This window comes from Rosa chinensis, chromosome 4 (assembly GCF_002994745.2).
Source record: "Rosa chinensis cultivar Old Blush chromosome 4, RchiOBHm-V2, whole genome shotgun sequence".
NCBI lineage: Eukaryota > Viridiplantae > Streptophyta > Magnoliopsida > Rosales > Rosaceae > Rosa > Rosa chinensis.
Window position 1 is genome coordinate 48162512 of NC_037091.1, and position 12774 is coordinate 48175285.

General features: G+C 37.3%; 1 long non-coding RNA gene, 2 other non-coding genes and 1 pseudogene across 3 annotated transcripts; 3 read left to right on the forward strand and 1 right to left on the reverse strand.

The window, feature by feature from the left end:
- Positions 1–12774, reverse strand: part of LOC112196363 — a 45387-nt pseudogene that overhangs the window by 5897 nt on the left and 26716 nt on the right.
- Positions 1945–2434, forward strand: LOC121052611. The gene is made up of 3 exons (XR_005809623.1): positions 1945–1982; positions 2136–2179; positions 2303–2434. It is a non-coding gene; the product is annotated as an uncharacterized LOC121052611 (long non-coding RNA).
- Positions 10060–10259, forward strand: LOC112201247. The gene has a single exon (XR_002936699.1). It is a non-coding gene; the product is annotated as a U2 spliceosomal RNA (small nuclear RNA).
- On the forward strand, positions 12588–12708 carry LOC112201267. Its single transcript, XR_002936709.1, has one exon. It is a non-coding gene; the product is annotated as a U5 spliceosomal RNA (small nuclear RNA).

Genomic DNA, 12774 nt, shown 5'->3' on the forward strand with positions numbered 1-12774 from the left:
CCAAATGTCTTAAAGAAGGCAAGTGTTGAATTTGGTCGGGGAGAGACTTGAGCTTAGGCCACCCCTCGATATTTAATGATTCAAGCTGTGGTATAGCCTGAAAAGCTGGGAATTCATCGAGCTCCTCGCAGAAACAACCAATTGTCAATTCCTTCAAACGGGTGAGGCTGCAGGACTGTGACGATGCTGCTAACCATTCCGGTAGACATGTTAATTTACCACAACGAGCAATCTCCAAGCTACGGAGTGATGTGAGCTTGTCTGAACTTGGAACAGTCTCAAGATTTTTGCAACAGCATATCTTCAATTTTTCAAGAGACACAAGGGTTTGAAGAAAGGCACTAAATTATGGCCCAATTTGTGGGCTTTCGCAATATATGATTGTCAATTCACGGAGTGATGTGAAGCCTCCTCGTAAAATTGGAAGAGAGTCTACATTACTTACCCTCAAATCTTCGAGGGATGTACTCAGACTTTCGATTGAAATGGATGGTTCCTTAGGGCACATTGATATTCTCAAACTCCGAACAGAGGTACAGTATTCTAGTCCACCCGGTAGGCTTGATAATTCCGGACACTGGTCTATATGTAATTGACCAAGAGATGGCAGGCCTTGTGAAAATGGAATGGAAGTTATTTTATAGCACATTGACAAAGACAATGTTTCAAGGGATGTGAGACCACCGTGTGTAGCATCTGGGAACCCTAGATTGCGACAAGAATACAACGTCATCACTTTAAGAGAAGGAGTGAGTAGCCCATCGGGTAAATATCTGAGATTCTCACAAATATATAACCGCACACTATGCCAAAAACTGCATCACACTACACTTTTTAGACAACGAAAAAAAAATTTCCGTTGTGTGATCACTGAAACTGCTTCACACAACAGGTTTAATGAGATTGGCGTTGTATAAGGAGGTCATACATCAATTTTTTTGGGTCCAAGATTATTGTACAACAGTTTTAAGGATTTGTCTGTTGTCTGAATGTAAAAAAAAATTCCACCTCACCTTGCTCAAATTTGGGTCGAAATTTTGACTCACCTTGCACAACAGTATTGTTGTATATGTTGTATGAGAGTAAGTTGCAAAATAACATACAACACATTTTTTTGTTTCCGTTGTGCAAGTTTGGAAGAAAATCACATGTACCCCAAAATGTGAGTGAGTAGCCCCAAAAAGGCCAATATTTGAGTGAAATGCTGGTACACGATTTAAGCTCCTACAACGGAATGGCTTATTTGTGTTGTCTGAATGGGAAATGTATGTCCCTAACGTCAAAACTGCTACTTTGATTGCACATAGGCGGGAATTTTCAATTTGCCCGCCCGCGCCTGGCCTTTTTTTCTGTTCAGTTTCACACATCCCAATTAACTTTAATTTTCTTTTTCTTCTATTTTCTTCTCGTTCTCTCTCTCTCTCTCTTTCGCTCCCACCCACCCTCTATCCCTTTTCTTCTCTATCTGAAGCAAGAAGCAGAAACAACTCGATTTTCAACCTCGGTCTTTTCCATTCAATCTATCGTCTGTTTCTTCCTGAACATGCTACGGCAAGGCCGATCCCCATATCAAGTCAACGTTCTTTTGCAACAAGAAGAAGAAGAGGCTGAGTTGCTCTCTATGGAAATTTCACAGGTTAAGTCTGAAATTTCTCTTGGGTTTTACTCAAATTGAGTATTTTCTGTGATTGAGTCTATTTGATTGAAGATTTCTTTACATGTTCTACTTTGCATTAGGGTTTTGGATTTGTGGTCGGTCTTGTAATTGGGCAAGATTGGCTATTCTTACTTTGCACGACCTCTCTCCTTGACTTACTCTCTCTGTCTCATGAATTTTTGGGTTGAATTGAATTTCTGGGTTTACAATCGATCTGTGTCTCACTCTTTCATTAATTTCTTGGTTTTCAGTTGAAGTATCGGGCTCGTGGTCAACTGATCTTGCTGTTGGAGACTTGGTTCGATTCAGAAATTTTCAAGCTCGGGTAAGTTGCTGCTTTACTCTTGATTAACTGAATGAATGTTCTAATTGCTCTTGCTGCCTTGCTGTTGGTTTGATTTCATTATGTCAGTTCCAATTGGTTTGGATGTTGAGTCCTAGTTATTTCGCTTATCAAGTTATGCTTGGATCTTTGCAGATACAAGAGTATGTTGAAGCTACAAGCTTCTGTCAATTCTGGAGGTAAGGAACAAAAAATTAATGTTGAGATTTATGAATAATTTTCAGATGGGTTTGTTTTGATTTTTGTTGTGTTCTTGATTTTATTTGGTAATTTTTGTTTCCTGGTGGGTTTTGGGAGAGAAGGGGCTTTTGAATGGCCAGGTTTTGCAGCTTTAACAGCTTTAAGATGAGAGCAACCCAGATTTTGTTGTGGAAGCGGTGTATCTGTTCTTTGATGATTCTGAGAAGCTTCTGAATTATATCACCAGAGCTCTGTGAGGCCCCAAGATTTTCTTTTTCAATCTGTCTTTATATCTTTTGGATTGGGTTGCTTTGTTTTGTGCTGATGCTTTGCTTTTGGATACTTTGATTTTGTTGTTCATGAGGTTTTCCCTTTTTTTTTTCATTGCACAAAGTGCAACCAAGTGTAGACTTCAGAAAAATTGGTGCCCATGTTCACCAGTTCAAAGTTAGCAGCTCCAGGTACATATATAATTCCCTTTTTTTTTCTTGTAAATAGAAAATTACAGAAAGTAATGTCAATTACTCAGTCTCTCTCTCTCTCTCTCTCTCTCTCTCTCTCTCTCTCTCTCTCTCTCTCTCTCTCTAAATGTAGATATACATAGAATGTGTACTTATGGTTTTATGATTCTCAAATGGATTGATTTGGTTTTTTTTTTTTTTATATATATGGTTTTATCTTCTCATTTAGTTTCACTTTCTTTTCAATCTTCTGAAGTTATAACTTTAGTATTCACTAGTGTTCTGTTTTTCACTTACTCTACTCAGTAGCAGCTGGCATAAGGTTGTTTGTAGCAAGACATTCCTCACCATCTTCACCATTTCTAACTACATTTCCTTCTGTGAATCTTGAAGGCAGTGAGAGATAAAGAAGGGATTCCTGTGTTGGAAGATGTGGGTGAAGGAGTAATAAGTGAGGAAAAGATAGTGGGGAGGGAGTTGTTGGAGCTTTTGAGAGATGTTAAGGACCATTTCATGAAGGCCTATGATTCTGGTTTGGATGTTTCAAGGATGCTAGTGTCTAACATGGTTCAGATGCTATCTGCATTGGAGGAGATTGAAGGTGGGGTCATTCTCTTTTTTTTTACTTGTGTCTTTGAAGAAAATTTTTGTTATTCATCTTTGCTAGGTGCAGCTCATTTCTTTATTTGATTTGATTAGAAGGCATTAGAGAGAACCATGATTGAATCCACGTGAAAAAAGTTGCAATTTATGTTAATTATGCCAAATAAAGGACCCATCTTTTCCTTCTGTAGATGTAGAACTGTTAAGATTGCATCTCTTTGTGGCCCAACTTGCCCTTGTTCAAACATTGTATTCTGCTTAGATTGGCTTTCAGAGCAGTTGTCAAGTTGCCTTGAGGTCAAATTATCCTCCGAGTCCTTAACCATTTCCAAGGCAATAATCTGACTTAATTTATATGAATTTTTTGTTTTTTTTTTTTGTTTAGTGTCATCTTGTTGCATGCGTTGGTTATCTCGCTTGCAGGTCCTTCTATCCATATGATCACTGCTAAAATGTCCAAACAAATATGATCCACTGGTACCTGAGATTGCTCACATGAACAACCGCAAAGTCATCGTCTGTGACAACGACACCAGAGTAAAACTTCCCTCTCTAACAATTACTTCATTACATTTCAAATTCAAAGTAGTAGGTTACTAGGTTTTGACAGTTTTGGTTAAACTATTTAAATCCTCTATGCATCACAAATTTACAAGGGTAGAAAGGATCTGAAAACTTGCAACTGTGTGGTGTGTAGTTGTTTTCAGATATGCTATAGAAATCTGTGGAATAAGTGGCAGATTTGGTCTTTCATTTGTGCTGTGGTGAATCAAATGTTGAAAATTATTTGTGCTGTGGTGAATCGATGTAGATGCAAGTCTTTTTCTTTTTTCTTTTTCTGCAACTTCTTGCATGTAGCAACTCATGTGTAGTGTGGCTTTTGATGTGGGAATATTGCATGCTGCCTCTTGAAATGAGTTGTTGTTTTTTGTTTGTGGTTGTAGATTATTCAATTGCAGAGAAGTTAATTTATTCTCTCAAGTCAATTTTTTAAAGGTTTCCTTCCCTTGGCTTGTTAACTAACATTACATTAGTGGTGGCAGAAATAGAAGAAAGAAGAGAGGAGCAGCAGGAACAGGCATATTACATCAGTGGTGGCAGAAGTAGAAGAAAGAAAAGAGGGGCAACAGGAGCAAGCATTAGTAGTGGGCGAAGTGGGCAAGCAATCATAAATAGTCCAATCATCACTGTATCCATTTCTAGCACACTTATGTTTTTGTCTCTGATGCAATGTAAGACAATAAATTGTCACTGATTCATGACTTTGTGGAATAATGACTAATACGAATGTATATATCTTGGTGGATCCAATGTATTTTGAAGTTTAAAGTATGGGTTAAAGTATTGCTAGTTCATTTGATGGTTTGCATCAAATTTTATTTCCATTTGATCACTATTGTTCATTAGGTAAATGGATGTTTAAATGATCATACAACAGATTCTCATACATCAGACAATGGTTCTTTGAAAAAATAAAGTCTTCTAATTAACTCTCACACAACAGAAAACACTAGAGCTCCGTTGTCTGAAAAGCTTAACAAACAACGGACTTAAACAAGTTCTGTTGTCTGAAGGCAGCACCGCAGCTGCTGCGCATGGCATCTGCCGAGCCATCACACAATAGTTATAACACATACCCGTTGTCTGTGTGTTTATCAGACAACTGTGTTCCACCGTTGTCTGAATTTTCAACAGACAGCGGCTCGCTCTACATCGGTGGCACTCCAAATCAGACAACAGTTTCTGTCTGTCGTCTGATAAGTTTTTTGGCATAGTGGCAAATATGAAAGAGATGCGCAACAGTACTCTAATCCTTGTGATTGGGGAGAAATACAAGTCAACTCTGAACACTGAGTTATTTCTAAATGTGCAAGATTCTTGTTGTTTTCTAACATCCCTCCCGGAAGACAAGTAAGGCCCCTCACACTCAGTAAGCTAAGATAAGTGAGAGTGGTGAGTTGACTGCTTAGAATACGTGCTATTGGCATGCCTCCGCTATCCATCCATTCCATCACCAACTTCTTGAGAGATGGAAAATGACTGGGAGCACTTGTCAGTTTGTTAAAGCAAATCAAGGTCAACTCCTCGAGACATGGAAACACCACATTTGCTCTTTCTGTTGGTGCTTCCATCCACTCGATTAGGTTCTGGGCTCCCTCAATATGCAATGTTTTCAAAGCAGGGAACAGAGGCCGCGCCTCCTTACTTGATCCATTTCCACAGTTGACATGGTCATCACCATAGAACTCAGATCCTATACGAGTTAGGTTCTCCATTCTCTTAATCTTAACACAACTAAGATGGGGTACGGTAAATGCCCAAGTACTGGGACTCCTTCACATTTGTTGCAGCCCAATAATTCAATCTCTTTTAATTTGTGGGCTAACAATAACCATGATGGAAGTTTAACACCCATGAATCCCTTGATCTCCAAAAATTCCAAACTAGAATGTGGGCGGAGGCCTTCTAGTACATCATCGTCATTCTCCACATTGTGGCTTGGCCTACTAGGCTTCCAATCAAGGATTAACTTGCGTATATGTTTCTTCTCGACCAAGTTTGCTTTCGAAGCTTCTTCTCCATCTTCTACATTTTCCAATCCATATATAGACAAGGTGTCGTGCAACTGGTTTAAACAACCCAATTCCTCAATTCCAAGACCTGTCTTGTTACCCACCTTCAGAAAAGGTAATGATCGGAGATTAGTCAACTGTCTCAATATCCCACCTGGAACTTTCATATATCTACCAAAATAAATGTGCCGCAAGTTGATCAAATTTGTAATTTCCCTAAGAAATTCTTCAAGCTGATAAGGTATTTTCAATGTCCGCAGGTTATCAAGTTGACCAATTGATTTGGGAAATGTTTTGATTCTTGTTTTCAAAACATTCAAATACCTCAAGTGTTTCAACTTCCCAATTGAAATTGGCAACTCCACAATATCTGCTTTGTATAAATTTAACACACGTAAAGATTTGAAGGTAAGTAAGTTGCTCCCAAGGACTTCTCCATTTGAAAAAAGTGAGCGTAAGTTCCTTGATTTTGATACATGCTCTGCAAGATCATGCACAAGATCGTGCATCTTACATTTGGTAACATTACCACTATAATCCTTTGTAACATCTTGAAAAAAAGACTTCGCCAATAGGATTTTAAAATATTCATTACCTCTCTCCTCCATCTCTAGGCTTTTGTCAGAACAAGGGTGAAGCCATCCCTGAGCCATCCAAAGTTGGATAAGGTCATCCTTTTCAATATCAAAATCTTTGACAAACATCGAGCAATATGCAAAACATTGTTTCAAGGATGGAGGTTTCAGTTCATCAAAACTCAACTTCAAAATTGAAAAAAAGTCTATTTTCTCCTTCTGGTGAATCCCATGTTTTACTTATTAAAATTGATCGCCATTCATCACTTGTTTTAGAGCGCATCACATCTCCCTAAACCTATTATCAGTTGATCATGTGTTAGATTTATATTAGATAGTAGCGTGAATACAATAATAGCTACTTAACATACACTAATAGCTACTTTTTACAAGACCATCTTATAAAGAGACCATCTAATAGCTACCATCTAATTCGAGTGATATTATTGACTTGGACCGCAGAATAATTCCTCAGGTTTCTCCTAGCTTCTTGTTTTTCTTTTTGTTTACTTCTGGCAAGTTACCTTATGTATTTCAGTTATAGCATTTCAGAAACTCTCTGAATCTTATGTCCAAATGGGGTACAAAAGCTTGATTATGTGAGTCAAAGATCATCAGTAAAGAAAGTTTTCAAGTTGCAGAGGTTGGTATTGGTTTGGAGTACATTTGGTAACTTGTATCCAATTGCTCTCTTCTTCTTTTTTTTAGGTTGCTGTTGCTTTCATTTTGTTTATGGGACTTAGAGGTATATTTGTTTCTTCTTTTGCTTAAGAACACATTAGGAAAACACACACATAGTAAGATTTATTTTGGTTTGGAGTACATTTGGTAATTGGTATCTAATTTTCTTCTCCTCTTCTTTTTTGCAGGTTGCCGGTGCTTTCATTTTGTTTTGGGACTTAGAGGTATATTTGTTTCTTTTTTTGCTTAAGAACACATTAGGACAACACGCACATAGTAAGTTTACGTCCTATATTTGTTCAGTGAACTCTTAGTCCAAACAGACATTGAGCTTGTCACCTTATTATCAGTTTTGAATATATTCTCTTCTCGTTTGTCATTTTCAGGGCTCAACCTTTTCAGCTAGAAGTGTTATGTGGTTGTATTAGATGAAGAGCTCTGTGATTATCTCCAGCCTTTGACATATAAGAGATGTCTTGAGAGAGATTTTAGTGAATATTTGAGTTATTAATCTTTGTGAAATTTTCCATATGTAATTATTACTAAAGTATTGATTTACTCAAAGCCTAGCTCAAAGAATTTTATTGGATAAGAAATTAATAATTAATTAAATGTAACTAAACTCTAGGAAAACATGTTAATTGCTAAAAACGGCCTTGCATCTACCAAATGCAAGGAATTGTCCTTGTATGTAAGTTAACTATAGTTAACCACTTAACTTTTCTTGTGTCAAATCTTCAATGTGCTGCATAACATGAAACGATAAATGCAGAACATACATTATCAACAAATTATTCCAACCAAATGAGCTCAGCAGAGCAAATTTACCATTAAATTTAAATGTAAAGAAAGCAAAAGTGTTAATTAAAGCTTTCTCTTTGCCAGTATTCCAACCTAAGATCTTCCACAAAAAGACAGAATAATTGCTCACAAACTATAATTCAAACACAGAATGGTAATGAAACTTAATTAACTAGATGACTAAAGAAACTTAGCACATAATGATTTAGAAAGATGAAATCATCTCACTAAACGAGCACTCGAGGCTTCACGTGCTTTAGCTGAGTCATTGGCTTCTGAAAATTCTTCTTTGACAGAGACTTATAACCAACAGGTTTGGCTGCATAACATGATATTTCGGGGTATTATATTTGTGTATCTGTTTAGTTTGTCTGTGCATTAGTAGCAGCATGTAATATATGACGCATGGATATACAGCGTGGTATTATTTTATGTCTGCTTTCTAGTAAAAATATCATTATATGTTTTGTTGGACAATAGTTATGACCTCCGCTAGAAAGGTCATTAAACATGTCATTGCTTCAATCTAACTTTCTTCTGTTTGCTTGTCCTTCAGAGAAGCGTTGTTGACCAACTAAAATCTGACTTGGAAACGTTACAAGCAGAGATCAAGGCCCAGATGGTTAGAGTTGATAATCCCTTATTTCTGGTCATTCTGGATCTCATTTACATCTGAAGGGTTTATATAACATGCGCATATATATAGATAGATAGATCTATATAGAATACATTTTAATGCAGTTATGCTTTGAGTGTTAAGAGAATGCCTAGAATGGTGCGGTGACTGACAGAAAATTGTTAAGTGACTAACTTACAGAATGGGGAAGGATATCCTTACAAGTATGAGGGATTGTATATAAGGATGTATATGGAGAAGTTTAGGCCATATGTCCCCTTCTCCCTACTCTTTGTACTTGTTTTTATCAAAAATAGTATTAATGAGAATTTTCTTTGTTTGTTAACAACTTGTATTCTCTTTGTGATATTTTTCTAGGTGAAGAAACTGATTTATGCACATAGGGAGAAAATCACCTTTAAACTAGAAATTGAAGCAAGAAGAATGAAAAGACAACTACATGAAAAAAAAAAACTGATGTTATAAATGACAAAGAACATCAGTTCTATAATAGTAGATTGTAAACTGATGTTAGTAAAGAAAATGTACATCGGTTCCTTAAAAGGAAGCGATGTCTAGAAGCATTTTAAACATCGGTTGTTTAAAAGGAAGCGATGTGTGGAGTAATTTTAAACATTGGTTGCTTAAAAAGAAGCGATGTCTGGAGTCATTTTTAACATCAGTTGCTTAAAAAGAAGCGATGTCTGGAGTTATTTTTAACATCGGTTTCTTAAAAGGAAACGATGTGTGGAGTAATTTTTAACATCGGTTGCTTAACGGGAAGCGATGTGTAGATGCATTTTTAATATCGGCTAACAACCGATGTCTGGGTTGATTTTTAACATCACCCACTAAGACATCGGAATTTTTTTTATTAGACATCACTGATGTCTATAAACTTTATTCTAGTAGTGAGCTAGCTGTCATAAAGCACTTCAGCTCCACCTAGAGGCCTAGTTGAAAGATTTAGGCCCCTAGGTAGCAACGCTAGGTAGGTGCCAACTGCAGAGATTATCCCAAGTTGACATTAGGTGTCATGAAATAAGTGATGAAACAATCAATGTTTTATGTCATATTAGTTACCACCTTCCCAGTTTGTGCATATCATAGAACATCCAAATCGATGTTAACCAGCCACCTGCAACAATAATCCCTGCTCATATTTTTGTAGATTGATCTGATCTAATGGTTATGACAATGTCCTTTCCTATCATACAATACATAACTCCTTGTATTTAATTTGTTCAAGCCTTCATTGGCTTCTTATTCTCATGGTCACAGATGCCCTTTTGAGTTGTTCTTTGCAGATGGCAGAGATGGCTCATAAGCTCGGATTTTAAACTTTTAATTACAAGTGTAAGATGGGGAAGACTACTAGTTGAATTTAATGTAATTTTTTGGATTTGTGTTGGTGTAAATACGAGGCAGGCACAAGTTGATCGGTAAAGACCCTGGAAGCAGCCCCTTGCTGTTCGTGAAGCTGAGAGAGTGGGATTCCCACATCCCTGGTTGATAGAAGCACGGAAGTGAATAGAAGTATAAAAAGCGAAGAGCTAGGCTGAATAAAGCATACTTTTCTCGGCCTTTTGGCTAAAATCAAGTGTAGTATCTGTTTTTATCAGTTTAATATCTGATATGTGGACTAATGGTTCACACGATATTAAATTAATTTTTTTTAAAAGGGTGAGTCCACCACAATAGCGAGCTATTATTAGGGCTCACATGTGTCATTCTTGTCTTGCACTACCGCAAGGTTTGGTGCACCCTACCAAATCTCAGTTCAAGTTTCAACAGCACGCTTTGGTTCTTACTTTGTTCTTAGTTGTCTATGTTCAGAGGGGTTTGTTACTATTTATTCTCAACCGCAATGTCACCAATGATCTTCAGCGGTTTTAGCCTCCAGACTCCAAAATACCAGATACAGAAGCCACATTCCCAGAGCCAGGTGCACCTGTTCTCAACTGCTTGAAGTAACAAGAAAAAGGACTCAATGGTCTCTAATTCCATTCAATTAACTTCACAACAGAATATTCATAATTTGTAGTCACGATAGTATGATCGAATTTCATTTGATTGCTTTGCTTTTCACGTCAGGTAAGGTATGGTATGTTATCAGCAACCAAGATGCTATACGAATTGTTTTTTCCACTACAACTAGGAATAAAGCAGCATAAATGCTGGTAGGATGTGCTGGTCTTGCATGGAAATTTTAAGAAAGTCATTGCAATGCGTTACACCTTCTTTCCCCTCCTTTCACCTTATTCACTATCAGAATAAACCAGGTTTCATCTGGTGTGGAGATCTGGGCATATGCAGATTTAGTTGTTACATTGGTTGCATGAGTGGCACTGTGGCAGTACAAAACTAGATATATATGGATATATTTCCTCCTAGTTTTTTGTATCTCGGTAGTATTAAAGGCTCTGCCCTCTTGGTTGATATGTCAGTTTATGACAATATTGATTTGACAGGATGAAGAGGTTGTATGGTCGGTTGTATATTTCATCTTCTGATTATAACATCAGCAGCACAAGATCAGTGCATGTGGGATTCTCACTTCTCAAAGCTACAAATCTCCTTTCTCCCAGTTGTTCTTGCTGAGATGGAGAGATGGTTAATAACCCGGAAATCAATGAAGAAGCAGCACAGTATGACGCTAGCAGTGGACGTTAATTGTTGCATTCAAACACTAGTTAAGCAAGCGCCAATATCAGGATCGGTACTGTGAACAGAAGCAGTTTAGAGTTACCAGAAAGAAGAAATGAGCAAAGTTAAAAGAATGGTTAATGCTTAATTACTTGAAAGAAACCCCTACCTCAAACATTCAGCAATGTATAAAGCTAGTGCAGTGATGCTAAACTCAGTTGACCTATAGGAGATATTTATACAATTTTTTTTCAGTCAATTTTTGTGAAGCCAATACCAAAACTTATGAAGATTTATCAGAGTGGCGGTTATAGATAATTTGCTTCCACAAAATGTATTTGAGACTCATTGTTATAACATGGTTCATATAAAAATTCCTCAAAATGCTGATGTAGAGAAGAATTCTACATTTAGTCATGCATATATATGAAGGAGGTCAGTGCTAGAAATTCCTTAAAATGCTGATCATCAAATGGCACTAGTGATGTGGTTATTAATCAGGGACACATGATCTGGATCTACAGCAAGCAATATTAATTCTTTGGGGTTTGGTGTTTGACAACATTTTGATGGTGGATGCGTCAAATACCATATTAATGGAGAATCTTTCTGATCAAATTAAAACGAAAGTTACTATAGCAATTTTTGCATTTGGTGTCCGATTCGATCGTGCCATAGCTTTCCGGAAAGGGAATCGCGCCAGGAACAAAACTCGTCGCTATGCCTCACCGTGTGGGCTTTTTCGGGCTTTTGGGGTCGTTTAGGGCCTCAAAAATGCAATTTACTATTTTCCAGAATTTTCGGTTTCCTAGTTTGTTTTGGGTTTATTTTTTTTTTACCCGTGAGCTTTAGGGTTTCATTGTTAGTCGTCCTAGGGTTTCTTTCCTCATATATAAGCAACCTTAAACGGCTGCAGAACTATCTTTTATCATATTATCAATCAAATTGAGATTTTTCTCTATTATCTCTGGTGGACTCCAGAACCTTTGTTTTAGGTTTATTGCTTGTAAACCTTAGGTGATCTTTCCGACTGCGTCAATTGCGTACACAAAATGACATCAGGATCAGGTCTGCTGATCTCCAGTTCCCTGTGGAACTTGGACGTGCAGCTTCATTGTAATGGGTAGCCTCCATGCTTTGGAAGTTCTAAATCGACTCTTTAGCTGAAAATGGGAGTTTGATGGTTAATCATACTAGCAAATGTTATCCAGGAAACTTCCTTCTGGGCCTTCATATATCAATAATCCAATTACAGACTCGGTACTATTTGTAAGACAAGTTTATACACTGTTTCAGACTAATTAGGGAAGCTGATCTCTTCGATGGATGAAAATAATGAGACCATGAGTAATAACAAGTGCAGGCACTACGAGTCCCACATCAAAGCAAGAGCAAGAGTTATCTAATATGGAGTTATAAAAAAAAGCTGCTCAGCCTTATAAAAGTCACGGAGACATGCGTTGAGCACAAAGAGAACTATTCTTTCACCTTTTAATTTACTAAAGAATACCATGTGCGTGGTGTTATAAATGGCATACGTCTGTTTTTATAAGTTTGTAAGGGTGAAAATCTGTGGGTGCCCCTCAGATTTCACTCTCAGTTGTTGTCCAAGTTTCAGTTATTGTCATGGTTCGTAGG